We start from the raw sequence: 27,112 nt of genomic DNA on the forward strand, positions 1-27,112 counted from the left end.
CCCCGCTTGCCTACCTCGCAAACACACCCACTTACTCCACTTGGAAATCTTGAATTGTGACGAATACTGTCAAGTAATATCTGAACATCTCCAGTGTGGCAAGCCAAACTTTATTGGATCAATAGCATCAATAAGCACTTGCTTGGCACATGCATTGATATGCTGACAAGCCGCAGAAGGGCTTGTTTGTCAAAAGGCTTTGCGTCCAATCGATGCGCTTGTCCGAGTTCAATGACCTTATGTTCAACTGGCCGCCAAAGCCGCACTTAATGATGCGTTGCAACGTGTTCGCCGTTAGGGACGCCCAAATACGCTTCCGGCCTGTCAGCACTCCACGGCTATGACACAGTCATCTGCACTAGGCAGATTCAATCAAGCAATAAGACGGCTAAGTGGATGGAAACACCCTGACACCACTCCGATATTACAGAGAATGAAAATGTCTCAAGAACCCATGCACAAAATTGAAGAGGAATTCGGCCAGTTTGGGTTGGAACAGCCATTTTGGATTGGTGCTCTCACAAATTCCTAGGGAAAAACAAGGGAATTCGCACAATAGACAGACAAATGTGGCTTATGCCATCTCGTTTCAAGGCCCAGATTCTAAAAAAATATATATAAAATAAATAAATGACTAAATAAATAAATGACTAAAAGTGAAAATAAAAACGGATGTTAAAAATATAATTCCAAACTTAAATCCCAAAAAATAAACATAAATGGATTCAAAAAGTAAAACTATCTATACAAATAAATGTCGAAATAAATATGGAAGGAAGTCTCCCCGGCTTGCATGAAGAGCTCCAACAATGGACGACTATCTTGTCCACTGTCACCTCGACTTGTTATCGAGCAACTCAAGTCGCAAGTTGTGGTGATAGTGGACAAGATAGTCGTCCATTGCTGGAGCTCTTCATGCAAGCTGGCGAGACTTCCTTGTTCGTCGAGCCGCTCACTCGATCAATGAAAGGCAGTTTGCAACGGCGGAGTCCAACCCAAGACATGCTTAGGACCGCCCCCTCATTTGAATAATATTCTGTCCTGGCAGAGTGTCTGCAGCATGAAATAAATAAATGTAATTTATTTATTGATATATATTTAATTCTATTTATATATTTATTTTTGTATTTTTATTTTTTTATCTTGTTTTTGTATTTTTTATTTTTACTTTTATTGTATGTATATATTTTTTGTGTGTGTTATTTTTGTCCATTTATATTTATTTTTTATTAAATTTCTGAATTACTGTGTATTTTTATATCCGTTTTTATTTTCACTTTTAGTCATTTATTTATTTTGTTATTTATTTTTTTTAGAATTTTGGCAGTTTGGGTCCTCCTTGAGACGTAATCATCATTATATCAGTCTACATACTGTACATTTTACCAAATTTTAGTTTAGTGGCGCTCTGTGACCTTTTTCTATTGAATAAATATGCCGTGGTTCAATAAATGTCGTGAAACAGGCTGTATTCGGATAGTTCTGTTGTTCTTCCGGTCTTTTTTCTATGTGTGTTGTTGAAATGAACAATATCACATGAGCACAGACGCAACTCTTTCATGCTTTGTCCTTAAATCACGTCCACCGGCCGAGAGCTCGTCACAGGAGATGATTTAAAGCATGTCTGCCGCTTTATCAGGACACTCTTGGGCCTCGGCGCGTCTGAGCTTCCAAACGCTCGTTCCTCGCAAGGTCAAAACGTGACAAGGTGAAGCCTACCTGAGTTACTGTTCACTTGCAGCCACCAAGCTCACGTCTCCATGCTAACCTCTGTCTGAACCAGCGGTGCATTTAAAAGCGCTTTATTTACTGCAGCCTGCCTTTTATTTACTTGTAATTTCTTTTAAGTGCAGCATAAATTTCTCTCCTGAAGTCACTGGTACGTGCCCCCACACACACACACGCACACTCTCACACACACGTACCACACAACGATATTCTTGACTTTGGCCCGCTGCCTGGGTCACTATATTACTCAGCCATTTTAATCATGTCCTGTTATTTCAACCTCATTATTCTTGTCATGTCTGCTAAAATCTTGCTTAACATGGAAAGGGTCAGCGCTGGTGCCTGTAATGATTGTAATGAATTGAAGTAGACCGGCCAATGGCGGCGTCAACGGTGAGTGTGATGCCAGCTGACAGAAGGTGGAAGGTAAAGGAGGCACTTACAGAGAAAAGCAAGTCACACGATGAATGGAATAATACATGGTGACTGGCGTAATGATATAGATTATTTTTAGATATACCTGAATGTGTGGACATAACGTATTTGCGGAAAAAGAGAATATTACAATGTAATCTTGAAAATATTCAGCAATTCTCGAAAATATGCACATATTTCGCTCAAATACACAACTTTATTCTTGCAACTTTCATTGAATAAAAATTTACTTTTTTGCAAAAAAGTTCTAATTTTCTCAAAAATCACATAATGCAATATTGAAAATAGATGACTTTTCCCTCTAAGACCCAACTTTTTTTTTCACAAATACGCTACTTTTGTTATATTTATTTAACATTTTTAATCTTTAAAATGTAACGGCAAAATCATAATTGTGCAACCCCATCCCCCAACGAAAATATAGTACTTAGAATCCCCAAAATGTTACTCTTTTTCTCTTTACTAAATATGCAACTTTTTTTTTCTATTAAATCTAAAACTTTATCCTCATAATACTACAAAAACTGACTAAATTGCAAATACTTTTTTTCTACGCTATCTGATGTGGGCGGAGATTGTCACAAAATTTGGATAATCTGGAGGGTAGGAGATAAATTAAAAAGGGGATGCGAGGAATCATTGAGCCTTGAAACTTTAATTCAATTTGTAACCGAGTGATATCGCTCGCTCACACTAATACGCCATTATTTCTGACACATACAGACTGGCTCCATTTATGATCAGGATCAGATGAGCTATCCACACACATGCCTATGATTATTATGATTCCCTGTCACACGACTGTTCCCCAGAGTTGCCAGACTTAATTACATACGCCGGCCATCTTCCACGCGGGGAGGAGGTCAGATGTCGTGTCATTTTTAAAAGATACTCAAGCAGAGACATCGTTAAATGAGAAGGCATGAAAGGAATGATGGAAGGAGATAAGGAAGTGGTGAGAGGAAGGTTGATTAAAAAAAAAAAAAAAAAAGTAGTGAGCTGCCAGTATGCATTTGTCTGAACATGCTGTATGTAGCCTGTAACAAATCATGGTCCAAAGCGTTAAATACAATGGTGGGAGATATTGGTTTAAATTGTAATATTAATTATCTTGCGGCGGGCGTATGTTTGGAATGATCTCATTTCGTCGTTTTAGTCCTGATGGCTTTGACCTCTCGCTCCCTCGCACCAGAATGCAAATGGTACAGTCCGAGGGATGCGCGGGCGACAAACGCAGGTCATTCTATCCACGATAATTGATGATGTGCTCTGAAGGGTTTAGGCATCCAATCTCCAGCACGTTTCCACTGTCATGTCCCATGTTTGGTGCCGTCATCACTCTTCATCAAGGCATCGCACTCCATCCCACACTCCTGCCGTCTCCGGAGTGGCCATTTATCCCGCCGATAATCGATGATGACAGCTGGCGTGCAAGCGTGAGGCAGCCGGAACGTGATTAATCACGTTGTTTCATTAATTAGGGAACATTATGCATTGGAGGCGCCAATTTCGTAGCAGGTGCCCGTATTACCATGTTATGAGCCGCCGATGAACTTTTTCTTTGTCTGCCGTTTGAGTAACCAAACCAAAACATCAACAAGGACCCCTCTGCAAAATTACAAACCAGTACAATCTGGGTCACCTTCATATACAATTTCACCAAGGTCTAATCACCATCCCTCATCTGTAAAAACACTTTGATTTGTCCCACTTCCTTTTTTAGTAGTTGGACCAGGAAAGAATACCTCTTAAACACGTTATATTTGTATGGCAGTTGAGAATGTTAGAATGTAATAATAATAAAATTGTAAACACATTTAAAAAAAAAAATAAAAAATAAAATGAAATAAACATCTATCCATCTAGCTAGCTAGCTAGCAAGCTATATTATCTATATATCTATCTATCTAGTTTGCTTGCTTGCTAGCCCTAGCTATCAAAAATGCAGCTTTTAACTGCATTGTATGCAGCAAAATATTCACTGTAGTATGTAGTGGGTAAAAGTGACCTCGTGTACAGTGTTAACATCTCTTTTAACTTTTCATTTCTGACTCTTACAGCCATCCGTTTCGACAAGTCTGAGAGTGAATTATAACAAAGGCCTCACTCTGGCCCGCCTGAAATTAATACCATTCCCTCTGAAACAGGCCTGTCACATCAAGCCAGGCAGCCATACAAATCCACTGAAACATGTAATTTAATCAGAAAGAAATGTGTGAAGGTTAAGATCGTTCACTCGTTGCCTTTTTCTCACTTTAAATACTTTGAAGCCAAATGGAGGTTTTGTCCTGAGTGATGAGGGGGTGAGCCAAGTCAGGCCTGGGTGGTTCCATCAATGGAGCTTGTCTTGTAACAATCCATCGCCGTAAAACACCTTCTTGTTGGACGCGGCATCAAGTCGATGGAAGCGAATCGGACAGCCGCTGTCAATGTGGAGCGAGCAGCTCCACTAACTTGTGTGTTTGGGCTCTGCTGCCCGTCCAACTCGCTCTTTTGAAATTACCTGTATTGTCACTGCAATGCACCTTGGCACTCTGTTGGTAACCAAAACAGCTGCATTAAAAACCTTGTCAAAATCCTTATAAATGAAGTAGCAGAAGTTGAGATGCTAAAAACAGTTTTTTTTTTTTTTTTTAAATTATGAAATGTTAAAGAGGCCACATGCATGTAGCAGCTAACCAGTTGGTGGCTAGTGCCAGATGCTAGCATCACAATAAAGAACATCATAACACAATATAATAGAATGGAATGATTTAATGCTTCAGTTAAATTCATTGTGCTGATCCTTCTGGTGTGCCATTGCCTTGGCCTCCAAGGTGCAGTATAATGCAGTCGTGTGACTATTGTCTGTACATGTTTTGATTCACTGTTTGTGCTAAAATAGCAGTCGCCTAAAGCGTTCTAACACAGCAACTAATGATGCTAAGCGTTAGCCTGTCAACTGCACTTGATGTGTCAGCATAACAGTAGCGAATATTGCTAAATGACTAATAAGTAGTTAGCTAGCTAGTAAGCTATTTATCAAACTATCTAGCTAGCTAGCTATCAAAATACAGATTTAATTGCTTTGTATGAAATAACATATTCACTGAAGTATAGGTAAAAGTAACGTGCAGTGTTGTGACGTAAAAACATGACGGGGAAATCAAGCTAGCTAGCAAGCTATATCTACAGTATCTATCTAGCTACCACTATCACTAACATACTGAACTGTGTTAACATCTCTTTTAACTTTCATTTCTGACTATTCCAGCCATCCATTTATACAGGTCTGAGAGTAAATTAGAACAAAGGCCCCACTCTGGCACACAATGGGGTTAGGGTTAACCCTATTGTAGGAGAAGTCATACAATAGGGTTAATCCTAGCCCTAACCCTATACTAGCTGTAGAGGGAGTGTGAATCTCTTCTCCAGCGAATGCTGCAGACTGCTGATCTGACCACATCATCGGCGTGTGTCACCACAGGTTGATACTTTGTAGCATAGCGCTGAGAGATAGACGTATAATGGCACGCTGACACTCTTCGACACTGACAAAAACTGCAGGGTCAGCTCGATTGATCATGTCTTTTTTTGGTGGCCGTAGGGAGTCCGGCGAGTGGGGAGAACTTAGTTTGTGACAGTTTTCCGTTGTAAGGTCAGAGCCTGGCTGAGGGCTGGCTGTATTGTAAGAGCAAGTTGAGGTTAAAAGGATTGGGTCCGATTGACTCGCTGTCCTGCATTTGTCATCGAATTGACTCAGAGGAGCACGAACAGTGGACTTTTTTGGACTGTGGATTATTTGTAGTCATTCAGTTTTTTTCTATTATGTAACGGGGTGGCGGTTATTAAAGGATATGAGCAAATTGTATTATATACAAGTAGAGTGAAAAAAATAATTATTAGGGTGATTTTTACATTACCGGTATTAGCGATACATTCCCGTAACCAAATAGTCAAATATTTCCACATTTGTTGGTATTATTCTCATCACGTTATACTCGAATATGACTTTCGATGCAACATAGAGCCCCAGAATATCGCTGATTGTCTTTCTGATGGGCCTGATGAATGTCCTCTCCCAGGGATTTGGACCATCCTCTGTCCATTAGCCAGGTTGGACCTCGGCCTCTCCGAGGAGTTGTTCTGAAACACGACACAGCAAATGAGATGTGACACTGAGCTATTTATACTGGCCGAGGAGGAGGAGATGCAAAAAAGTGCTCACCTGCTGCTTGATGAGGTCTGCTGGCTCTCCAAACCCACCGAGGAGGCTGTGTAATTTTCACCCTCGCATCCAAGGGACTCGTACCGCCCCATCAACAGCAAACACCATCCTCTACCTCCTCCACCACCACCCTAGAGGCAGCCAAACGCAGTGCATAATTACTCAGTGTGAACATTCCCCGCAGTGCGTGTGTGTGTGTCTGTCACGTACGGGTGTCATATTTCCACTCCTCGATGATGCTTTTGAGGACATGCGACACGGCTACTGTGTTGATGGCTCTTTTGGAGCATCTCTCCCCCCGGAGTGTTTCTAAAAATAATGCTTTTTTGCCCCCTTTCTCAGATATACAACACAGCAAAGGTTGGATGGATGCAGTGGATTTTGTAAAAATTCTGCTTTGTAAACATGCAGTCAACCAATCAGTGAGGTCATTTGTCTTAATAAAGCCAATGTCAACACTGGAAAGTGTATAGAAAGAAAAGGACGGCTCCAAAGCATACCACATCAACATCACATCAAATTCCAATTATCCAAAATATCCATTCATTGAGATTTGATTGAAACCAAGGTCAACACTAAAAAGTATGAAGAAGAAAAACAGCCCAAAGCATTCCATACTACGGGTCAATCTTAGTGGAGTAGCATGGGCCAACTTGCAACTTTCTTTCTTAACACGATTTGTCTTACCAGGGTTTGTAACAACTAAGAAAGAAAAAAATGCATTATTGTTATTATCATCTTTTGCTCGTTTGCTCCCAAAAGCGAAGAAAAACGTTCTATTTTAAATATTGCCATGGTGCCCAAAACATATTTAACCATTTTTTAAACGTGTTTTTTTATGCTAGAGCATAAAGAAGGCGTTAATGCAGCTTCTGACCTGAAGAGGTCGCTTTAGTTATTACAAAAAACGACCAGCAGGTGGCAGCAGAGTTTCAGAGATCAACCAGGGCCATGTTGCAACAAGCTCTTTTCCCTAGTGTTTTCAACAGGATTGTGAATAAAGATGATGATGCTATATTCTAAGGCTAATTGCTGCAAAACAGTAACTCTAATCTTATAATACCAATAGAACACAATATTCTGTGGTCTTTACAAAATAAGACAAAATCCAGTAAAACAGCCGGGAGCGAAGGGGGTTGCTTGAAAATCGTGAAAATGGCTGTGAATGAATGAGTTCACATATTTTCAAAAGCAACCCACTGACCGTGTGTGTGTCTGGCTTCTGCCATGTAGACCGCATGCGCTCTCCTGCATTGAATTTGAAGTTAATGAGAAAAGCCGCTTCGATTGGCGTGGCATCAAGTCGGCTGTGTTCACTTCCACAACACAGACACCCATCTCTAACTGCGCCAAGTCAAAATGGTGGCCGCTAGGAGGGGGGAGAGGGCAGTCACGGTGGTTAAAAGCCATGCCTCGGCGGCAGGATTAATGACCGGCGAGGCACAATTGGCTCGTGCTTGCATCAGGTAATCGATGACAGGAAAAAGCAGACCAGACATGAGCAGGAAGGAGGCGAATAAATACTTACCTGCTTTCGTTCCTCCACAAGGTGAAACGTGGCAGGAACTTACCTTGAATGGCTTGTCGGATGTGCAATAGAATTCAATGGAATAATTACAATCTTGAAGACGCAGGCCGTTCCCTTCGCCGTCAACTGAATGGGCTGAAACCATGCCCTGCTCAACTGTCAGCCGTCAATCTTACCGGTGTCGGTACCAGATGTGATCGGGCTGCCAGATCGTACCGGGGTCGCCCTACGAACACGTCACGCTACGGGATTGGCTGGAAATTATCCAGTAGACGTCAAAAATAGGAAAGACAATATTAAAGATGTAATTCAAATATAATAATTTAACAAAATGTATGGACTGAAATTGTAAAAACGTAAAAAAAAAAGTCCACGACTATAAAGGCAAGATACTGTATATAGAAAAAATTATAAAATAGATTGAATAAATGATGAATACACAAATTAATTGCCTGAGATGTGACAAATATTGTCAGTTTAGAATGTTAATTGTTCCTATTATCATTAAGACTGTTTTTGTGATGTATTGTGATTTGTGAACAGCTAAAAAAAAACAGAAGTGAACACATCTGAATCTGCCATTTCATTAGCGCTGCTGTACTGATGTCATCGGCAAACGTGAAGGCACTTCAATCTACAGTATTTAATTATTTCTTCAATCTTAAAGTATCCTGATTTTATATTCTTAGTTTTATTTACGTTCTTCTAATTTCCCAGTTTTTTTTCTTCATATAACTTTATTGAACAATTGTAAACGGATCATTTCTAGCCAATCCTGTAGCGTGACGTCATCGGTAGGCAACCCCGATACAATCTGGCAGCCCGATCACATCTGGTACCGACACCATGTCGTGACAACAAGGCACTCTAAAGCAGCCATACCAGCCCATTGCCCCACTCCACATGCTGGCTTTTGAGCCTGACTTTTTTTTTTTTTTTTTTAAATTATCTCTCACTCTTCTGTCTTGTCTTGTCTTGTCTTGTCTTGTCTTGTCTTATCTTGTCTTCTCTTTATGTTGGCACCATTTTAGCCCCGCCCCAAAAAAATCACAGTTGTCCTCAAACATGTATACAGTATGTAGAAACAAATCTCCGAATTCACTTTTTAGGATCTTTAATTTGTCTGAGATTTACTTATATACAGGTATTTATCATCTATGTGACAGGCTAAAGAATCAAATGATGGCAGACAGTAAAATTAATCTGTTTATCTGTAACTTTTTATTCAATTTAACAGGCCCAGATTTCACACTTTGCCTGGTACTTTCTGAATTGCGGTAAATAAAGCGCCGACTAATCATCCAATTGGATTGTTCTGATGTCATCCCTATTCTACAAGCAGTATGATGTGCGATGCTACGATACCAAATGAAAATAGGTTGAGCATTGCAGGTTTTTTTTTTGTGCTTACTGCACAGGCCCACATCTCATCACAAGCACTGACTATTGACTAATCATCCAATCACAAGCACTTTTGTACAACATCTAACCTTCCAAACAGTTTTTGTTCTTTTCCAAACAACTTCTATGGGCTCTGTGTAATTGTTTTCAACTGGTGTCTCAGGTTCGAGAAGCCTTCTGGTTTTTACATGTATGGCAATGGGCCAGCAGAGGGTTGAAAAGACATCTGCCTCGCCTCCTGCAGTCAAACAAGCGACGACTCGGCAGCAAAACACGGATTAGGCGGAGATTATTAAATGTCAGCTCTTAAGACAAATATTTTTTACAGCCTCCTAGTGAATCAATACTACTTATCTTTGATAAAAGAGGCCCAGGCAGGCAGGCAGATATGCCAGCGTGGCAGGGGGAGACGCATCTCGCCGTCTCCCCCCTAACAATACCGCTACTAATCCTGTTGGAAGATCCCGGAAGAATGTACTGGAAATGGATTATGGTATGACGTGCTCATTTCTTTGCGATTGTGGTCAAAAGTCCCACGTGGCCGATCCTCTGGGAAATGATCAGATGCTTTTATCATGGTGGAATCATTTTTAATTCATTGTGGTGTATCTCTATGAGGATGACCCAATAATCAAAACAGAAGCGGTATATTAATAACTACTATTTATGATCATATTTTATATAGAAAATATATGTTGTAAAACGATACTACATATAAATGCTGCACAGAATAAATATGTTATGCATTTAATTTTATTTAAATGTGTTTATAAAATACCATGTTTTAATATGATGTAACATTTAAGGCCAGATATAAGGTTTCCTTCAAAAAGCTCAAAATGAGTCCATTGGAACGAAAACTGTGGGTGAGGAGAATAAATCAAGTGAATGTTGTAAGTAGTAGTAAAGTGAAGATCGCAAGAGGAGTAGCTACTATTAAAGGGACATCTGAAAGCCGTCGTGCCATCCAACATGTGGAAGCAATTTCAGCAGGTTGGTGTAAAATGTTTGCTTGGGTTGCACAATTGCTAACCTGCCAGCTAATATCAGCGATACACAGCACTATCCATTTCAGTGTCAAAAGAGCATTTCATTCCATTTCAGTGTCAAAAGAGCATGGCTGTCATTTATTGGAATAACCAGGGATATGTGCAGTTATGATTATATTCAATATTACGATGGCGTATTAGAGCCACCTATATACTATAAATATATATATGTTTTAGAGGGCAGGGGCAATGTTCCAAGAAAAAAACTTGTACATTTTCGAGTTTATAAAGTGGCAAATTTTCGAGTTTATGAAGTGGCAAATTTGCGAGAAAAAAAATCAGAAACTTACGAGAAATACAGGTAGCGTACTACTTGGATGTTCGTGCCAATGGGGTAGATGCCGCGGACTTCCGACTTCTGGGTTTCACACACAGCGTTGTTTCCTTCCACGGATGGCCGCGTTCCAACACTCGCACCCCCACCCCTGCGTCCCCCAACTGCGCGCTCCCGCCAATAGGACGTCTCAACTCTCTGAAATGCTTCGGACAACTGAGACAGACACACTACACACTCGCACCCGTCGACCGGAACACGCAACCGAAAGGCACGAAGGCAGAAGCGCAGGACCTGGGACGTGGCCCACACGTCGCAAATAGGAAACGGAAACAAAGCTTTTGTGTAAAACCAGGAAGTCGGAAGTCCCGCCTGCTGCGTGGCATATACCTCATACTTTTCGGTGAAGTTAGGTTTTAAGGGCTTCAAATGTACCGTTTTTTTTCTCACAACTTTAGGGCTTTATAATGTGGCAAAAAAATTTCTCTGAAAATTACCCCAGCCGTCTAAAAATACGCCGTTGCACAACATAACGTGTAACCTCAGGAACATTGTTTTTTCCCCCCTGTACTAGAATAAAGTGTAATTGCACATCCACTACAGTAGGTGGCAGTAGCGCTCACAATGTCAAAGAGTGCAGAAGGATTGTTAACTCCTCTGTAGAAGTATTTACTATTTATGGTTATGGCGGAGAGTTCTTCTTCCTGCAGGGGCATAACAAAAAATAATTGAGAAGCACTGCTTTAGATCTTCCAATGTGGGAAAACGGAGTAAATACAGTTCTACACCATTGTTAAATATCTCTCACTGAAGGTATCAATCAAGACTGAATGTTTTGGTCTTTGTAAATATCTTATGTGTGTGGTTTACCACTACAAAAGAATATTTATCTATTTTTGGACGACACACTGAAAATTCCATCAACTTCTTTCCAAGTCCAAATTGGACTCAGCGACCTGGGAGTGCATATTTAATACGCCGCGTGAAGCTAGAAAAGGCCTTTGCCAATCATAGCGTTCTGTACTTATTACACAGCGTTCTGCACTCTTCCTCACAAATGGCTGCCTGGCATAAGTGAAGAAGAAAGCATTTTCCCAAAGGTGCCCAGATTGACATGTGAAAATATTGATGTAAACAAACCAATCAGAAGGCTTCGTGTGGAAGGCGGCGTGAGGCCCGCCGCGGCTCATCTCAGTTTTTCGCCGCCTGATCTTATATTAGCGCTGCAGCAAGCAAGCACTCTGAAGTTTGGAGAGCCCGCCGACTGCCAGCGAGTGTGCTTCATTACCTTTTCATTCACACTGCGTGCCTGTGTCTATATCCGTGCGTGTGCGTGTGTTCATGAATTTGTAGTGCACCCTTGCCGCCTTCATCCAAATCATAATTACAATGTAATATCACGCGTAAGGCAGCGCCCCTGCTGTTGTTTCTCTTCCTCTTCTCTTCTATGAATATGAAATGTTGTCACGCTGAGCACTCAAAGCTGTGCAGATCCTTGCCAGGCACACCAATGGTGTGTACGTGCGTCCAAGTGTGTGTGTGTGTGTGTTTCCCTTTGACCTTGTTTTTTGCTCCCTTCATTGGTTGACCTGTCTGAACGTGGCTGCCCTGCGAGCTCGAGTCTAAGGAGGGTATGCTTTAGGGATACAGCGATACCGCAATATTAAAATTTCCATGATAACGTCGTCATCGTGTCACGATTTTAAAAGCAGGACATCTTTTAGAAAGGTTAGCTTGTATTCCATTTGTGCAGTTCCAGCACCCTCTGGTGGTTAATTTATTAGTGCAGTTTAGTTTTAAGTTGGAATGTTTTGGCCACTGCGCCAGTTATCACTCCCATAAAGCAGTCTTACTGACAAATATTTTTCAACATGGTCAATCCTATTTCTTTGTCACTGCTATTATGTACAAAAACACAATATTGTGTTTTTTACCCCAATATGAGCTTCTTCTTTTCTTTTCTTTTTACAATATCGTTTTGTTTTGTTTTTTTGTCGCCAACCTCCTCCCTTCAATACCATGATAATTATCCTATCACGAGGTTTGGATATCGTTACATCCCTAGCATGCTTGTGCTTCTTCTGATTAATAGTGTTTGTTTTCCTATTCCGGAAACTCACCGTCTCCTATGCAAATTCACCAAAACCTTCTTTATCGAAAAATAAAATGATTTTTTTCAAATTCAAGACCTGTGTACTAGTTACTAGTAATGCATTACTTTAACTTAGGTACTTTTTACATAACTAATACTCAAATTATTTTTTAAATACAGTGACTCAGTTACAGTTACAAGATGGTGTCTTTGTCAGTTACTTGATAAATTATTTAATTTAATAATTTAATTGCGCGGCACTCGTGAGGATAAGCGGTTCAGAATCATATAATGAATGGATCGCTGCTGTGTACTGTACTACTTCCTGTTCACAATGGATTGCCGCTGCCGTACTAGCGAAGAAGACGCATTGTGGGCGGGTATCGGATTTGGCAGTCATGGAAAGTCAAGGTGAGCGCAGGACGAGTTTTTCGACCTGGACATACGCTCACAAATTTAGTTTAAAGGAATAGTGTATGTTGTTGTTTTTTTAAAGTAACTAAAGAGTTACTTTTAATAGTAACGCATTATTGTTCAAGTAATCATCAGACTATTTGAGTTACTTTTAAAATGAAGTAACTGTAACTAGTTACAATGTTTTTTAGTTATGAGCACAACACTGTTCAAGACATAGATATTGAGATTACTGGTGAACAAAATGAATGCTCATCGATGACCAAGTATTCCAGAGGCAGCAGATACAATGAAAACAGCAGCGGCCCCAGAATCGAACCCTGCGGGACACCATATGTTCCGTCCTACATGTGAAATCATGTTGTGCATACTCATCCGACCACTTTCTTTTTTTGCTCGACAAGAGTTAGTATGAAGGGATTACAATAAAAGCTGTGGATGATTCGGCCATGCGCGTTGTTGCCCTTCGAGTACCTCATTTTAGTCTTTATGCTACAGAAAATTGCCCATCGCTTCCCAGACTCGATTGCCCAAAGCTCTGACTGGGCCGGTCCCCTCGGCAGTGGTTGATTCCTGACGCTTTATAGAAAGCCAGCGTGCTCATAATGATTTCTATTTTTGACTTTGGGATGTATTGAAGAAAACATCAATTTGTGCACTTTAGTAAGGCGCTCGCGCTGCCTGTCGTCTCTTGGGAGCAAAGCAAATTAATTTGTGACTCTTGGAAATTGATTTTGCAATCGCGGTACGGTATTTGATAAATAACCCAACCTGATCACCTCGGACGATAAATGCAGTTATTATCTCTTTGAGGTGTAATTAAAGCAAAAGGGTGCGCTTGGTTCCCGACAAGCCTTGAAAGTAAGACAAACAATAAAAGTGTCATTAGTGCAGCACCCCTCGAAAATGAGCTTCAAAGATGATAGCGGTGCTCCCGCGAGGAGGTGATGTATCTTGGCCCTTTTGCGCAATGCGATTCTGAGTGCTTTTAAATGTTACTTAAAGCACCACAAGGCATGCGCTGATGGTTGCTTGTCTGCTCATTAATGCACTTTTATTTATGGCGGCCTCTGCATTGTAATTGAGGCATGGTTTGCATGTGGCCAATGAAAGTGTAGGGACAAATGTCGTCATATTTTATGTTTTCAATTATTAAATCTATTTTGTTACGCTGAAGTGGAATTTGGAGAGCACCAAAAGTCTTTTTGGGAAGTTTTAGTGAGCAGAGACCGTTCTCGTGGTGGTCCACGTGGAAATGCAATTACAGTGCGGACAAACATGCTTAATATTTACTTATTAGCGTTGAACGGGGAATTACTTCATTACAGGGCTCCACTTAAAGACCTTCATTTAATTATGCAACGCTGTATTACTGTAATGTTCCTGGACTTGTGAATCATTTCTAGTTCTGTTTGTTATGAGTGTACAAAGTGGCTGTTATCATGAATAAATTGGTGAGAAAAGCAACAATCATAAGAATTACTTGATTTAAAAAAAAAAAAAAGTAGGGAAGAGTGTTAACTTGGATCAAAAAGCATGTAGGCTGTTGTAGCAGTAGAAAAACTGCTCTTGGGTAGCAGGTGCTGTTCAAAACTCGGTGGGCAAAATATTAACGAAAAAAGTATGAGAAGAAGCGAGGCACTCCCCCGCTTGAGAAATTTTAATGCAACAAATTTTTGGGGTAGAGTTCTCAAGCAGCGCAGTGTCTCGACTCTTCTCATCCTTTTTCATTTGTTATAATTATTTGGGTAATTGCAATTATTTTTAATACGGCTTTTCTGATTAAATGTTTTGGCCTGTGTAAACACCAGATAGAAATAGGGCTACAGCTAACAACTATTTTAGTCAGATTAATCTGTTGATTATTTTTTTTATTACTTCATTAGTCGGATAATTGAAAGTGCGCAAACATAAATTAACTGATTCTGTTACTGCTTTGTTCTGGCAAATAAGCAAAAATGTTGATCGTTGTTTTCCGAAATAAAAGCAATTGTTTTACTTTGGTTCAAAACAAAACGAGTTCTGTTAATCTTCACTTCCCGTCGATGATGACGGCCACCTTTCGGTGAGTGCACAATGACGCAAAGCTTCAAAAAAACTGAAACACGTTTACGTCCGTCAATCGGGTTGACAGTCCATCTCATTCCATGAATTTTTGCGAGGCTTCGTGTCATACAAGCATTCGTCGAAAATGTGGAAGCATTCGGCGAAAGGTGAGCATCGTCATCGACTGGAATTGGCCATTAGCAGAAGTGCCAAGCGCTGAAAACAAAGATAATTAATCCGCTTAATGGAGGACTAAAGAAATATGAGAATGTTTACTGTTGAGGAGCTGAAATTCTGAGTATTTGAACAATTTTAAATTAACAAACATATCTAAACGTTTCATTGATTATCCAAAAAAATGGATTAATTTGATAATTTACTAGTTGTCCTTCAAAATCAATCATTTCACATGTAAACAGTTCAACTGACATCTTCAATCAGATTGACAAAAATATATAGATTTTTCATATACATTTGACAGGAACATATTTCAGACATTTTCACCTTCAAGTGGCATACTTGCTACTTCACAGCAGTATTTGACCCTGCAACACTTCTGCTCTGTTTTCATTTTCTGCCTCTCCATCTTGGAAAGGGCTTTAAACTACGCCGTCGAGCCTTTTCCTTTTAAAATTCATAGAATGTGAAAGTTAAATTTCACCACTTTTTTCCCCGCTGGCATATTTTTCCCGCATCTTTTCAATCCACCCAGCAAAAGAATACTTAGGGACTTTTGGCCATGTCGCCAAATTAGCCAACGGCAATTGTTTTCACCATCGGCTGGAGTGGGAAGTCGAGAAGAGGCCGTGATGGGCTGCGAGTGGAACGGAGCACCCCGCGACACGCGGATCACTCTAAATGTAAATGAGAGGGTTTTAGGAGTGTGCCGGTCACCAGGCAAGTCGCGACTCGCTGATGACACATGCCAATGTCATACATAAGACCGCGTGCGCCTCTTTAATAGCGATGACGGGCGGCGACAACACTTTCAAACAAAAAATGCTATGTTCATAAGCATAAATGTGGGCCAAAAGTAGACACAGTAAACACAGGCGGTTTGTCAAAAAGTGTTAATATAAATACATTCATTTAAAACGTGTACAGTTGCTTCATAAGTAGTTTAATGCTACAAAATAGGCCGTTCTATCCTTTGAACGCATACATTTCCATAAGTACAATGATAAAAACGAATTATTTCAGACATTGGTTGATGTCACTCAACTTCTCAGAAAACCCAAACGTGGCCACCAGCACCACAACAGCAGGAGCTGCATCGACTCTCAAGCTCGCTCGCAGCCTATCGCTAATAGGACGTCTTTAGGCACGCCGTATTCCAGCTTTCTATCCAGAACAGCTGCCATGTTGCGTCACTTTCATTTTCTATAAGTCAATAGCAAAAAGAAGAAGACTTTGAAAAAGAGAAAGGAACGCCTCAAGCGGAACAGATGTAGCACTTTGCAGAAAAACATATTATGGTCCGGGAAATGGAGCAACGTCATTGGCATCAGAAAGAGAGCGAGTGATGCAAAAAATGACATTTATTTGATTATTTTCGTTTTATATATAGTAAGGCAAAAACTTCATTTTTTGTTGTTTTCTTTAAGTGCAGGCAACACTGAAGGCATCCAAGATATTTTTGTTTATTTTTCTCTAAACTAAGGCCAGGTGCACACATAAAGGCAATTGTGCTGTTTTTGTCCAGATACATTTAATTATTAAATAAAGTTAAATTATTATTTTTATTTTTTAAATTTAAAAAAAACATTAGTTAATCAGTAATATATTTTAATAATATTGTTTTAAATATTTTGTAATTTATAATTAATTTATCATTTATCTACCAATTACTAAAGATGTACCTTAAAAATTAACCAATTATTTAATTATGTAAATGTTTTTTTTAATTAATAAATAGCATTTTTAACTGATTAATTTCATGACATCGACACCACATGCTCCAGCACCCACGGATTTGCATACCGGGAGTCCTCGAGTTACGCCGGAGTTCCGTTCCTACGCTGGCGATGTAACCCGAATTTCGACTTAAGTCGGATTTCCCCGTTGAAGTTGATATTTACATCAATATACTTTGCACAATAATTTTTAAAAAAAACTATTTTGCGCGACCCGGCAGGGCTGGAACCAAAATTTTGACATTCATTGCTGGCGGACGGCAGAACGGAGCTAATTCAAACTTAAACCCGAAATGTGACGCGCCTGATGGCGAGCCGACCTGCTCGATGGACGTCCGTTGCTGGAGGTAACAAGAACACAACTTTAAAAACCTTTCAAATGGCGTGATTACTGTGGGAAATTCACAAAAAAGAAGGTGCTACGGACGAGGCACGGGTGGGTAAAGTCGAAATGACGTAGGTCACGTATGACGTAACTTGAAGACTTTCTGTATTTCTATTTAATTTTATTTGTATTTTTATTTTTAAAAAATTACAATATTTTTATTTTTATATATATTGTTTTTGAGAGTTTGGGGGGTTTAAGCAGGAGCACTGTACTGCATAACAGGACTCATAATAATGAAAATGCTCACATCAAAGAACATGGCGGGCCATAAGTGAGCCATTCTTTTCCCGCCCTTGGTTCGAGGCTCTCCTGTGTTAATCCCGATGTTCCAATTCATAATAATCATGTACTGTATTTGTATGTACAAGAAACAATCAAAGACATCATGCTGAGGAGGCGGGCATGCCGGGCTGCCACCAGAACTGCAGCTAAGGGTTCCAGGGGTCCTGCTGGGCAGAGGATGGCAGGGCGGGGCTGACAAGGTTGTTCCAGCAGGGCGTGATGTATATTTTGCTCCCCCCGAGTGTGCAGCTGGGGAGGGTAACTGTCGGCAAACAGATAGCGGGGGATCGAATGGCAGCAACACACTCACGCAACTTCTGTCAATCTGGAACTGGAAGAACATCTACACTTAAGTGTGTAGAATTGGCAACACAAACAACCTGTAGCTCCTCCTTGAAGCGTTTATAATGTACATCAACAAAATGGCGGTGATTCTTGGTCTCATCACCAGTTGTTGCTGGGCGGAATTTGTGAAGCGCTATCTTACTGCCTCCCAAGCTAATGAGTAAATTTCCGGCATATTGGATCATGTCACCGCTTAATGCTTGGTGGACATTTTAGAATGTCATCTGAATTGCCCCTTAAGATGATGGAAAAAAAGCTAAATTATTCATCTCCCTCCTAAAATATAAAAGACTTCGATCGAGTTTTGTTGTAATATATTTTTGCTATGTCGCTATGGGCAGAGGTGTTTATTTTTATAGGTGCATGATCCACTTTTTATTCCCATTTTGCACATGTAAAAATCGTAAAAGATTGCTTTTAAGTTCATTCATTTTCAGCCATTTTCACTGAAGCAACCCCCTTCGCTCCCGGCTGTTTTACAGAATTTTGACTGATTTTGCAAGGCCCACAGAATATTGTGTTCTATTGCTATAAAAACATGGAACCCACCAAAAGAAAGATTAGTCTCTTCTTTCATCAGGAAAAAAAGTATATTTCTATTTGTTTCTGTTTAGCAGCAATTAGCATATAACTAATTAGAATATAACTAATTTTCATCATTATTCACAAAGCTTTTAGCAACATGGCCCTGGTTGATCTCTTATACTCTGCTGCCACCTGCTGGCCGTTTTTGCAATAACTACCATTCTTCAAGCGCCCCTCTTCAGTTTAGAGGCTGCATCAAAGCCTTCTGAACTGTATGCTCTAGCATAAAAAAAACATATGAATACGTCTTTGGGAGCATGGTAAGATTTAAAAAAGAACGGTAGCAAATGAGTCGTGGAGGATTTTTGGAGATTTTTTAACTAAATTCTGATTTAGCCGTCAATAACTTAACCACGACATTTGACGATGGAAAACAAGTTTGGCTTTGAGTACCTTTTTTTTTTTTTTTTTTATGGTGACAACATTTGATCCAAATGTATGCGGCTCAGGTGGAGCTCTGGAGGGTCAAGGGCAGCGCGGGATTTGCAGCCCAGGGAGGGCACACAGCTGTAAACAGAGACAAGGCTTACCTGCCAATCAACATGCCCGTCACTGCGGGAGCGCACACGGGTCTGAAATCTCCACGGTCAGCAGCCAAACGTGTGTGTGTGTGTGTGTGTGTGTGTGTGTGTGTGTGTGTGTGTGTGTGTGTGTGTGTGTGTGTGTGTGTGTGTGTGGTCTTGTTTTTGTTACAAAGTGGGGCCAACATTTCGGGATATCACAGAGTTGTGGGTTCCAACCGTCCATGTGGGGCCATTTTGCTGGGCCCCATAAATTTAGACTTCTTTTTGAGGGTCAAGACTTGGTTTTAGAGTTTAGCCCCTCCCCCTAACCCCAATCATTTTTTATGATTGGGGTTAGGGGGAGGGGCTAGGAAATGCATTATGTCAATGAGTTGGCCCTACAAAGATAGTAAAACAAACGTGTGTGTGTGTGTGTGTGTGTGTGTGGGGGGGGTTCTTGTTTTTGTTACATAGTGGGGCCAACATTCCGGCATTTCACAGAGTTGTGGGGCCATTTTGCTGGGCCCCACAAGTTTAAACCTCTTTTTGAGGGTCAAGACTTTAGAGTTTAGGTTGGATTTGGGTTATGGTTGAGGTTAGGGGAAGGAATAGGGGTAGGCAATCATTTTTGATGGTTAGGGGTTAGGGGAAGGGGCTAGGAAATGCATTATATCAATGAGATGGCCCTTCAAAGATAGTAAAACAAACGTGTGTGTGTGTGTGTCATTTTGTCTGTTTTTGTATCTATTTTTTGTTTGTGTGTGAGATTTGTGAGAGAGAGTTTTGCATCCTGAGTGCTTTTGACCTCCAGGGTGAGCCAATCTGCAGTATCGGGCCGGCTGTTGAGTGGCGTCGGCCTCGTCGTCGTCCTCGATCTCGCTCTGCCCGTTAGCGCTAATGAGAAGCGACGTATTGTCCTTCCGTCGCTTCATTCAGTCGCCATGTTGCCGACCAAATTGCTTTCTGAGCCGCTCGGGGATGAAGGACAAAATAAGATGTCAAAAGAGCGCGTTAAAGGCTCCACGTAGTCTAAATGTACAGCAAAGAATAGACGCGCAGCCGGCATTAAAGTCTATGTTCGAAATGAATGGAAGACGTCGAAACGTGTGCAAAATGAGAGCTACATTATCTTAAAAGCCACCAAGGCTTTTATAGTGTTAGCTGCCTTTATAAGCTAATCATTTAATTTTTGCAAATGTAGGCCATTTGTAGACTCATATGCACTTCCCTACAGACCAACAAAGACAGACTAATTAAAGCTAAGATACTCTACACGCTAGTTTTCTGTATCTTATTTGCAACTGTCCTCCATGCTTTGTCTGTCGAGGTGTAGTCAAATGGACGCATACCAACTGTAAGCCACAGCAGGACTACATATCAAAATCATTCAAAAATGTGCCTTTTGGGTGCCTGGCTACTGAAATGATGAACGTGTCACTAAGGATGCTTGCTTTGTGTGTGGGTGTTTAGTGGTTGTAAAGAAAGCATACATGCTGTGGGTGCAAAAAAAAAATACAGTAGATAGTCTGTGTGTGTGGTAATGCCTGGACTCATAGCCAAAATCAGCATTTGCATATTCGGTTTACCATTTAACCGCCAAATCCACATTTGAATGGGTTTCTCATTGAACTTAAAATTTTTTAAAAAAATGCATCCATTACTCCCAGGGACTCTCAAACTGTTTATTTTGCATAAAAAGAGCCAATGATGTAATTTACTGGTGGTTGGGCATCTGTAAAGTTGTTTCCAAGTTTGACATTTATAGTGGAGCAAAATCAGATTCTCCCTCATCCAGCCTCGTTGAAAAAAAATTAATTGACAAGTATACTTAATAACATGTAATCTAATTGAGTTACTTTTTAAAGCAAGTATTCAGTAAAGTAACTAAGTCACTATTTCAAGGTGACTGTGGCTACACTGGTAGAGTGTAAAGAGATTCAAGTATTTTTTAGGTAAGCTTTAGAATGAGTTGGACATTTTCTTGAGCGACGCACAGTCTTTAATCCATTTTCTTTTTCTATTTCTGACTTCTACACACTTGGAATGTTTTAACTTGAATCCATCCTGTAGTTTGTGGACAGCTTCCTCAATGCATCTGCCATGGATTACAAAGCAAGCCCTCCCTGGTGTAATTATCAAACCATTGCGGGCCAGATAAGTTTTCATGATGTCAGAGCTTTTAGAGGCGCACGTGACCCAAAATTAGGCCTCCAAATTTCATAAGGGAGTTGAATGACAGTTAAAATGTGAATTTAAACATTGTTCATAATGTAAATTAAGTTTTTAATGTTTGCAGTTTCACTCACACTCACATTTATTTATAGTGTATTTTTATAGGCGATTTTTTATTTTTTTTTGCATTACAAAAACTTGCAATATGTCTTACTTTAGTGGTTCCACATATATGTCCATATATGCAAGAAATCAACATAGATTTTCTTTAGCTTTTTGATACGTACTTACAATTTTTGTAAACTCTTAACTCTTTGACTGCCAGACGTTTTCAGAAAAGGGATGCCGTGGGTGCCAGCCGATTTTAAGCATTTTGACTGATCTTTTGACTGATCTTTCAAGGTCCACAGAAAATTATGTGTTTGGACTATGGAAACACACATACTACCAAATGAAAGATTGGACTCTCATCTTTCATCAGAAAAAAAAGTTTGTTTCTACCTTATTCCGTTTTTCAGTAATCAACAATAGAAAATGGTTAGTTTCACCTCTGTTTTGAAAAAAAAAACGTCTTTTAACGTCTTTGGCACTCCTCCATAGGATTTTACTAAACGTTATTTAACGTTTTTGGCAGTCAAAGAGTTAAGATGTTGGACCTTTTATGGACCTGGGCAGATAGAAAAGCATCCTCCGAGCAGATTTCGTTCATTTGGTGGTCAAGCCCAAACACTTTTGTCCATTTTTTGGATTTTTTTTTTTTTATGACACACACACACACACACACTCTCACAGGCACATGACAAATTGTTTGAGCTGGCTGCCCGAAGCGCTAACTTTTAAACAAATATATCAAATGTGGACACATTATTTGGCCATTCCGCTGTGGGGGGGATTAGTTGGGAAATGGTGACGGAATTTAATACAGCCATTAATAAAAAAGAAACTTTGTGGTAATGAAGGTGCCGCAACAAAGTTTTGAAGTCCTCCACAGAAGTAAAACAATGCGCGGCGGCTGTTTGGATGATTTAGTGTCACTACCAATCAGAGTGAGCGCGCAGATCCATATAATAGATCTCCTCGTTATTACCACTGGGAGATACAGTCGGCGGCGACGGCAGTGGCGGAGCTTCCAGCTGCGGCGGCAAAAAAGCGCCTCATCACGCCGCCGCCATTGCTCAATTGCATGTTTATCATCCATGACATTGGCAGAATGTTTCTTCCTGGGATTGGGCCTCGTAAAAAGAATCATTTGCTAAAAGTTGAGCTGAGATTTGAGTCCATTAGCCAAATTACCAGAGATGAGCGCTCCCTCCTCCCCCACCCAAAGTTGACGTCTTCAATCTGCCGCACAGTGTGAGAGCTGAGAGGCGGGAAACGGACGCTTTAGAAACAAAGGAAGAAGACAGCCGGCTAATGAGGCTACCTTTATCTTTTTGTTTTATTGCTATTGTGCAAAATGATGATGGTTATCAAGAATAAGAATCAGAATAACTTTTTTGTCACTGCACCACAAAGGCCCCAGTGCCTCATTTTCATACACAGTAAATTCTGTAGAATAAATTTGACTCTATTTAGAGTGGGACCAAATAGACTCAGTTTTAGAGTAGGCTAATATTCACAATTGGAAGAGAGTAAAATAAAGAATTGGGAAAAAAATTTAAAGTCACTCAAGGGTTGAGGAACAAACTCATGACCTTCAGCTTGGCAGACAGACGATCTACTCGCTGAGCCACGCAGCTGCTGCTGTGTGTTAGTATATCGCTTGTGTCAGCTGGAATCATATAATCTTCAAAAACGATGTTTTTGGTCTCCTCTTGGATATAAGCAAAAAGTAGGATGGTCATCACTCAGGTAGTGTGGCAGTCTCCCAAGCTGAAGGTCATGAGTTCGCTCCTCAACCCTTGAGTGACTTTTTTTCAATTCTTTATTTTACTCTCTTCCAAGTGTAAATATTACTCTAAAACTGAGTCTATTTGGTCTCCAAAATTTACTGTGTAGATGAAAAGAAAAACATAAGGATGGTGGAGGGGGGGTCAGCCCTAGATTAAGTTTATGTAATGGAGGACAGTAAGTATTTGGGGAGGGGGGGACTCAGCAAATAAGGACACAATGCACGGATTAAACTAATCATCCTTCTCACCTTCATTAAGATGAAAATTGGTCAAAAATTTGGACTTTTTAATAGAACATCCCCTTTTCTTCACAAACCGTCAACATTTTTAATGTACTTGCCTGTTTTTTTGTTTTTTTTTTGTATTAGGTAAACTGAATAATCTAAATTGTCCTGTGAATGTGAATTTTTATTTATTTAATAATTTTGTCTATTTTTGTCTCTCTCTCTCTCTCTCTCTCTCTCTCTCTCTCTATCTATCTATCTATCTATATATATATATATATATATCAGCTGAAATTCCAACATCCTAATGAGAATAAGCGTAATAGAAAATGGCCAACGGACGATGAATGAAAGGTGACAGATTACAGCTCATTAATTTAGCAACATAAAAACTAAATTTTCAATGTTTTTTCGCATTTGAGGACGGTGTCTCTGACCCTCTGTTTAAATAAGTAAATGCACTGGCCTATTTGCAGAGACATATGGCGGGCGCTTGAAGAAAGAGGTTCCGTATCTTCCCCATACAGTAGTCTCCGGGGAGAATTTGATTCTCTTTCATGTGTCATTCTCCAGGTGTCACTCTCCACCCCGCGTTATCATCGCCGCCGCCACTGTGACAGCTTCAAGCCGCTTTCTCCAGGGGGGGAAAAAAAAGCCAAACTCCAAAGCTCGGCTGAAAGCGTTTCCCAGGGAGACGTGAGTGACGTGCGCTTTATGTACAGACACCGATTGACGCCCCATTGTAGCGTCTAATAAAGGGCCAAGTGTTAATTTGCTGTTATCCACGGCTAATTCTTGGATTAGTTTTCTGAGGTGGTGTTAATGCTGATTGTAAATACCTGTCAGCGCACTTTGACGCAGCATAAGTCCAATGTAAACACAACCATGCAAGCGTTGATGTGGGGCTGCGAGTCAATGATGCGAAATGGCGGCTAAAAACGCAACTCCGTCACTGTGAAATCTACAGAAGAGGATTAGGGCCAGTGAAGAGAGGGGGGGTTGGCAGGATTCTCACTTTATTTTCAGACACTTTAAAGTGAGAATCCTGACTTAAATCACAGAATTCTGACTTTAAAGTATTTAGTAAGTACAGACGCTCCCCACCTTACGAACGAGTTACGTTCCGGACGATCGTTCGTAAGGTGAATTTGTTCGTAAGTTGCTTCAGTGCTATATTTTGTATTAGAATTTATGTTTAAAGCCTATATAAGTATATTGAAGGTTTATATAAGTATGTTTAAGGCTTGTACAAGTAACCTGCATTGGTTTGTACTGAAAAAAACTTTTAATAAAATGGAGAGAATACGTACAGTACTGTACTGTACTACGTATGTTAGAGAGAGAGAGCGAAAGACACACACACAGTATGTACATGTACGTAATAAGATAAATAAAATGAAGTTGAACTTACTTTTGGAAGATGTACTCGATGCTTAAGGAGATGATGGAGGAGGAGGAGGAGGATTTTATATCATGAGAGATTCTTCGTCGTCGCTGGAATCGGCTTCAAAAGTTATTTCCTGCTTCATGGGGACCGGCGTTTCTTCCTCCTCCTCCTCGACACGTTGCTCAGCCTCCAATGAGCTCTCACAGCGCCAATCGTCGGTATTAGCGGCGGAAAGAAGCACTATGCGCAATACAAAATCTAACTTACAGCATTTCTTTCCGAACATTTTTCGACATACTGTATGCGCAGAAATGTTTGTATGTACCGTTGTTCGCAACTCGAATGTTCGTAAGTAGGGGAGCGTCTGTAAGTATTTTTAAACATCTCTAAAATCTGCTGCAAATTCTCCCCGGAGCAGAAGACATTTGTGTCGTCTGCAAACAAGACAAACGTCAACAACTTTGAGACTCTACATATATCATTAATATATAATATAAACAATAATGGGCCCAATAGAGACCCCTGCCGTACTCCACATGTAATGTTGCTATGCTGAGATTTATGATCACCTATTTGCACAAACTGTGGTCTAGATTATAAAGATGGAACTTTTTTTTTTTAACGGAAACTGACATCACGGCATACCTAATGTTTACAAGTTGAACCGTGATTGGTTGCTACCTGAGCCCTAAACACATATGACAGCAACAGCAAGTAGCAAAATGCCTTTTTAAATGTATTAACTGTACATGAAAATTAATGAAGTTATCGAATTCATTATAAAATAAAATATAATTTTTTTTACTGCTAAAAATTGCAAAACTAATAAAGTATCCCTTTAAGAGAAATGATTGAAATGGTGGATCTATTTATTTTACAAATCAGCCATGGTCAGTATAAAAATATATGGATGGATGATGACTGCCACCTACAGGCCTGGAGTTGAACAACCACACTTTTCATAAAGTTGTTATCCACGACAAACGTCCCGGACGCGAGGTGGCATTGTTCAATAGTAACCTCATATTCGTCATTGTCTCATCTTTTAGCTGCTCTCCGCATAGCGACGGCACACAAAGCATCCCTTAGACTTAGATTAGCGCGTGTTCATCCAAAAGAGGCGCTATCTGCACAAACTTGTGAGCGATGCTGACTTCAAAGAAGTCGCGTGTAAACAGAAAAAGGCAGCGGGATAAAGCGGGCCTGCTTGAAGTCATTATGACAGAGTACAATGCTGTTGGGGCTTTGAGCTTCCGCGGCTCGCTCGTATGTAACGAGGGCTTCAGGTGATACATGAAAGAATGGGCATGGGGGGATTTCCATAAATTTTGTTGGGATTTTGTTTGTCGGCATCGAATGAAGAATGTAAAGGAAGAGATTACTACAATCTCTGGGAGTTGCCGGATTTCTCCACTTGCTTCTATTTCTCTTCTCCCTGCTGAAGGAACGGAAGTGTCACAGGATGATCGGGCGAGGCGGGCGCTATTCGATGACAAAGAGTTTTCTGAAAAGTGTGAAAATACGCTAAAACATGTGACAAATGAATCGTTATTTCAAGCCACATTTTTATTATTTTTTTCCTCATTTGAAAAAAATTATTAAAAGAACTATGTATGAGTTGGTTCATTTTTGGAACGCTGCGACCCTAGTGAGGAATAAGCGGTTAAGAAAATGGGGCAGCTGTGGCTACTTCAGTAGCTTACCGCCACCACAGTGTGAATGAGTGAGTGCATGAATAATGTATCCGTTCCTTTGAGTGTCTAGAAAAGCGCTATATAAATGCGATGCATTATTATTATTATTATAATTTCTCAACACAATGCTATGGTCAGTATGAGGAGCGATCACAGTTGCAGCTGTTATTGTAGCAGCATTTAAAAACTTAGCTTGTAAGTACCTCTTCTGTTTCTCTTAAATTTGCACTTTAGAGCTCGATTGTTAATTTTCTGCTCAATAAAAAAAAAAAAAAACATTTGAAAGCTGGAAAAATCATACTACACGTTATTTGATATTATAAATTTTGCACACAAAAAAATTGCCTCCTCTGTCCCGTTCAATACATGTATGAAAGTGCATTGGCGGCGATGGCTTGTAACTCGTAAGTCAGCACTCATAAGTCAACGTACGACTGTAATTTGTATATTACGCAATGGCAAGAACGTGATTTTGACTCCTGCCTTAAACATGAGATATTTGATTTCTTGCTATGGGCAAATAATCAAATTGAGTACAAATCCAAATGAACTA

The 27,112-nt window shown here is 40.2% G+C and overlaps 1 long non-coding RNA gene across 1 annotated transcript in view; it reads left to right on the forward strand.

Annotated features, from left to right (window-relative positions):
- Positions 1-25,630, forward strand: part of LOC144050607 (uncharacterized) — an 80,430-nt gene extending 54,800 nt beyond the window's left edge. The window contains exon 4 of the long non-coding RNA XR_013293882.1: positions 24,052-25,630. This is a non-coding gene — a long non-coding RNA (uncharacterized LOC144050607). The remainder of the gene's footprint in view (positions 1-24,051) is intronic.
- The last annotated feature ends 1,482 nt before the right edge of the window (positions 25,631-27,112 follow it).

The sequence above is a fragment of the Vanacampus margaritifer genome, chromosome 4 (assembly GCF_051991255.1).
Source record: "Vanacampus margaritifer isolate UIUO_Vmar chromosome 4, RoL_Vmar_1.0, whole genome shotgun sequence".
Lineage (NCBI taxonomy): Eukaryota > Metazoa > Chordata > Actinopteri > Syngnathiformes > Syngnathidae > Vanacampus > Vanacampus margaritifer.